This window comes from Nannospalax galili, unplaced genomic scaffold, assembly GCF_000622305.1.
Source record: "Nannospalax galili isolate Female #2095 unplaced genomic scaffold, S.galili_v1.0 scaffold3916, whole genome shotgun sequence".
Classification (NCBI taxonomy): Eukaryota; Metazoa; Chordata; class Mammalia; order Rodentia; family Spalacidae; genus Nannospalax; species Nannospalax galili.
This window is the reverse complement of record NW_008338204.1, coordinates 51,273-56,733: the sequence shown is the minus strand read 5'-3', so window position 1 is coordinate 56,733 and position 5,461 is coordinate 51,273.

Here is a 5,461-nt window from a genome sequence, read left to right as displayed (position 1 = left end):
TTTCCTGAGCCATTGATGTCTGGTGTAGGAAATCCTTTCCTACACCTATATCTTGTAGGTTATTGCCCATGTTTTCTTCTAACAGTTTCAGAGTTCCAGGCTTCACATTGAGGTCTTTGATCCATTTGGAGTTGACTTTTGTGCAAGGTGAAAGGTATGGTTTTAGTTTCATTCACCTACAGATGGAGATCCAGTTTTGCCAGTACCATATGCTGAACATGCTGTATTTCCTCCAGTGAATGTTCTTTGACCCTTTGTCAAATATCGGGTGGCTGAAAAGTCATTTCCTCATATTTGGGTCTTCAATTTTGTTTCATTGAGCTTTGGGTCTATTTTTGTATGAGTACCATGCTCTTTTATGACTATACCTCTGTATTACAGTTTAAAATCTATACCCCCAGCTTTGCTCTTAGTGATCAGGGTTGCTCTGGCTATCTGAGATCTTTTGGGCTTCCATATGAATCTTAGGATATTTTTTTCCAATTCTATGAAACATGTCATGGGGATTTTGATTGGCATTGCATTGTACCTATAAATGGCTTTGGATGGGATGGTCATTTTCACAATATTAATTCTTCCAATCTATGACCATGAGAGGTCCTTCATCTTTGGATGTCTTTGTCAATCTCTTTCTTTAAAGATTTAAGATTTTCATTGTAGAGGTCTTTAATGTCTGGTCAAGTTTATTCTGAGATATTTTATTTTGTTTAGCAGCTATTGTGAAGCAGAGTGTTTCCATGTACTCTTTCTCTGATATATATAGAAAGGCTACAGATTTTGTAACCTTCCTCTTTACTGAACTTGTTATAATTTCTAGGAATTTTCTGGTGGAATTTTTGGTGTCTCTTAGGTATAACATCATATTGTCCATACAAAGGGATAATTTGATCTCTTCTTTTCCAATTATTACTCATTTATTTTTCTTCTTATTGTTCTTGCAAGAGTTTCAAGCACTATGTTAAAGAGGAGTGGAGATAGTGGACAACCTTGTCTGCTTCCTGATTTCAATGGGAATGCTTCCAGTTTTTCTCCATGTAGAATGATGTTGGCTATGGGTTTGTTATATATGGCTTTAATTTTGTTGGTTTATGTTCCCTCCTGTAGAGTTCCCTCTAGGACTCTGAACATAAATGCATGTTGAATTTTGTCAAAGGCCTTCTCTGCATGTATTGAGATGATCATGTGGTTCTTGTCTTTGAGCCCATTTATATGATGTCTGAGGTTTATTGACACGTGTATTGAACCATCCCTGCATCTTTGGAATAAAGCCAACTTGATCATGGTGGATGATCTTTTTGATGCGTGTCTGTATGCAGTTTTCAAGTCTTTTGTTGAGCATTTTACAGCTATGTTCATTAAGGATATGAGTCTATCGTTTTCTTTTTTGGTTGTATCCTTACCTGGCTTTGGTATTAGAGTGATTCCTTCATAGAAGGAATTTGGTAGTTCTTCCTCTATTTCTATCTTTTTGAATAAATTAAGTAGTATTGGATGTAGATCCTCTTTAAATGTCTGATAGAATTCTGCTGTAATTCCATCTGGTTCTGGGTTTTTTTTTAGTCGTGAGGTTTTGTATTACTGTTTCAATTTCCCTGTGTGTTATGGTGAGCTGTTTATCTCTTCTTGGTTTAGTTTTGGTGGTTCCCATGAATTTAGATAACCTGTCCATTTCTTTTAGGTTTTCAAATTTACTAGAATATAGGTTTTTAAAGTATTTCCTAATAATGTTCTGGATCTTTTTTGTGTCTGTTGTGATGTTTCCCCTTTCGTCTCTGATTTTGTTGATTTGGAGGTGCTCTTTCTTTCTTTTGGTTAACTGGGCTAGCAGTCTATCTATCTTGTTTATCTTTTCAAAGAACCAGCTCTTAAATTTGATGATTCTTTGTATTGTTTTCTTTGTTTTGATTTCATTAATTTCTGCCCTAATTTTTGTTATGTCTTCTTGTCTGCTGGGTTTCGGTTTCATTTGTTGTTGCTTTTCCAGTGTTTTGAGTTGCAGTGTTAAGTCATTTATTTGTGTTCCTTTTGATTTTTTAAATGTAGGCCCTTAGAGCTATAAACTTTCCTCTAAGGACTGCTTTCAACATGTCCCAGAGGTTTTGTTGTGTTGTATTTCCTTTTCATTTAGTTACAGGAATATTTTTATTTCTTTCTTAATTTCTCCTTGGACTCATTCATCATTCACCTGTGTGTTCTGTAATCTCCATGTGTTCATGTAATTACTTGAGTTTCTTCTGGTGTTGATTTTAAGCTGTATTGCATTGTGCTCTCTTAGAATGCATGTAATTATCTCAGTCTTTGTGTATTTGCTGAGGTTTGTTTTGTGCCCCAGTATATGGTTGATTTTGGAGAAGGTTCCATGAGGTGCTGAATAGAAAGTATATTCTTAGGTGCTTGGGTGGAATATTTGGTAGATGTCTGTTAGGTCCATTTGACACATGGTATTGTTTAATTCAGATGTTTTTCTGTCAATTCTATGTCCTGTTGACCTATCTAATGGAGATAATAGTGTACTGAAGTCCCTTACTATTAATGAGTTAGGATTAATCTGGGTCTTAAAGTCCTGTAGTACTGTTTTTATGAAATTGGGTGCACCAGAGTTTGGTGAATATATGCTCATCCTTGCAGTGTCCTCTTGGTTTATTGTTCCTTTGATCAGAATGAAGTAGCCCTCTTTATCTCTTCTGATTAGTTATTATTTAAAGTCTATTTTATCAGACACTAGAATTTCAGAGTCCGCTTTTTTCTTAGTACCATTTGCTTGGTATATTTTTTCCATCCTTTCACCTTAAGGTAGTGCCTGTCCTTGAAAGTGAGATGAGTTTCTTGCAGACCACAAAAAGATGGGTTTTGGTTCCTTTTTTTTGGGGTCTTTTTGAGACAAGGTCTCCCTGTAGCCCCAGCTGTAGACCAGGCTGGCCTTGAACTCACAGAGAACCACCTGCCTCTGCTTCCTGAGTGCTGGGACTAAAGGCATGTGCCACCATGCCTGGCTGGTTTTCTTTCTTAATCCATTCAAGTAGACTGTATTTTTTGATTGGGGTGTTCAGTCCTTTGATATTTAAAATTATTAATGAAAGGTGTATATTTAATCCAGTCATTTTTATTTCTGTTCACATGCTTATTATAGCTGTGCATTTCCACAGTTATACCGTCATTGAATTTCTTTCCATAACCCATTGTGTATAGTCGTTCCTTTCTTCAGCTCTTTGTATTGCTTCAAGAACTCTTTGAAGGGCTGGTTTTGTGGACATGAATTCTTTCAGCCTATATATGTCTTGGAAGATTTTTCTTTCCCCTTTGACTATAATAGACATTTTGGCTGGGTATAGTAATCTGGGTTGGCATCTGTGTGCATTTAGAAGTGGGAATACTTTGGTCCAGTCTCTTCTGGCTTTCATAGTTTTCACTGAAAAGTCAGCTGTAATCCTGATGGGTTTTCCTTTATATGTGACTTGTTTTTCTTTTGCAGATTTCAGTATTGTCTCTTCTGTACATTTATTATTTTTACTATGAAATGCCATGGAGAGTTTCTTTTCTGGTCCTGTCTAGTTGGTGTTCTATATGCTTCTGGTATTTATATGAGCATGTCTTTCTTTAATTTTGGGGAAATTTTCTTCTACAATCCTGTTGAAGATCTGTTCTGTACCATTATCTGTAGGTTCTTCTCCTTCTTGTATGCCTATGACTTGTAAGTTTCATCTTTTTATGGTGTCATACAACTCTTGTATATTCCATTCTTGTATTTTCTTAAATTTTTCATAATCTTTGTGTGAGTGGTCTAATTCGTCCGCTTTATCTTCCAGTCTTGATATTCTGTTTTCCATTTCATTCATTCTATTGGTAAGGCTTTCTCCTGTCATTTCCAGTTGGCTTACTGAGTGTTTCACTTCCTTCTTCATTTCAGCCTGAGTATTCTCCAATATTTCTATCTCTTTCCTGAATTCATTGAGATATTTATCCCTATCTTCCTTCAGTTCTTTGATTTCTTGTGTGTGTGTGTGTGTGTGTGTGTTCTTTAAATTCACTGAGTTCTTTTATCATGTTTATAATTGTTCTTTTGAGTTCCATGTCCTGTGTCATCCCTAGGGGTTTCTCATTGTACTCCTCTAGAGGACTATTGGTGCTTGGTGGAGATATATTATTTTGGTTTTTCATGTTATTTTTTTCCTCTGTGACTTTGACATGTAAATTTCGTAGTTTCTGATCCTTGTATGAGACTCAAGCCTTCCTTTATTGAGTTTAGTTCTGCTTCCCTTTGTAAACTTTGTGTGCCTTTGTGGTTGACTTGTTGTGACAAATCTAGTTGTTATAGGCTTCAGTTTCTCTCTTTTGTTTTTACATTGGAGTGGCCAAATTGCTTTCTTCTACAGGAGTTTCCACAGAGGCCTAAGTCAGATGAGGTTTAGATGCTCTCAGGCTTTCTCCTAAGGTCTGGATCCCTCCAGGAAAGATACTGCCCTCAGGAATTTGGTGGCTGGGATGGCCTGGGAGCAGGGCCCAGGAAAAATTCTGGTCTCAGGAAGCTGGTGGCTGTGCCACCCAGGAATGCAAAGGGAGTTGGCAGGGCAAGAGGCCCCGAGGGCTCCTGGGGACTACTGGGAGAAACTGGGTTGGTATGGATGCAAAGGATCAGGAAGCAGTGGGGATTCCGGGCCATGAGGTCAGCCCTGGTGTCTGGGGTTCCAAGACAAGAAATAGGCCAGTACCCAGGCTAGGAGGAGAGACAGGGCAGGGGAGCTGGGAGCACAGTGAGTGAGCCTGGGGAGTCAAGCTGCGGTGGACCACTGGACTTACCCAGCAAAGGTCTGGCACCAGGACACTAGAGGCTGTGCAGCCCAGAGAAGCAAAAGCTCTTATGGTGTAACTTTTTGCATTAAACAAGATACATGCCTTTACTTGGAAATATTGTTTTAAATAAATTTGAAATTGTTTCATAATATACCTGAAATATATCAATTAAAAAGTTCTTTGAGTAAGAAAAAAAAATCACTATTTGGTTACTGACCCCCATTCCCATATCCCTTTCAACAAAATGTCTCTTCTAATTTCAAAATGATTTTCATGTATCTGAATGAGCATAGGGTACGTGTCTTTGACTCATTTCCCTCACTATAATGTCCTTAAGTTGCATTTTTTCTACAAATGACAGGATTTCATTTCCCCTTTGTTCTTCTTCTATTTGTTTTCTTTAATTATTTTTTTTGAGACATGGTTTTCCTGTAGCCCTATCTGGCCTGGAACTTACTATGGAGACTAAAGTGGCCTCTGTCTCACAGAGATCCACCTGCTTCTGGGATTGCTGGGATTAAATTCTTGTGCCACAATATCTGACATTTTATTTCTGAAAAGTATTTTATGAATGTGTGTGTGTGTGTTGTGTGTGTGTGTGATGTGTGTGATCTGTGTGTGGTGTGTGTGTGTGTGTGTGTGTGTGTGTGTGTGTGTGTGTGTGTATGTG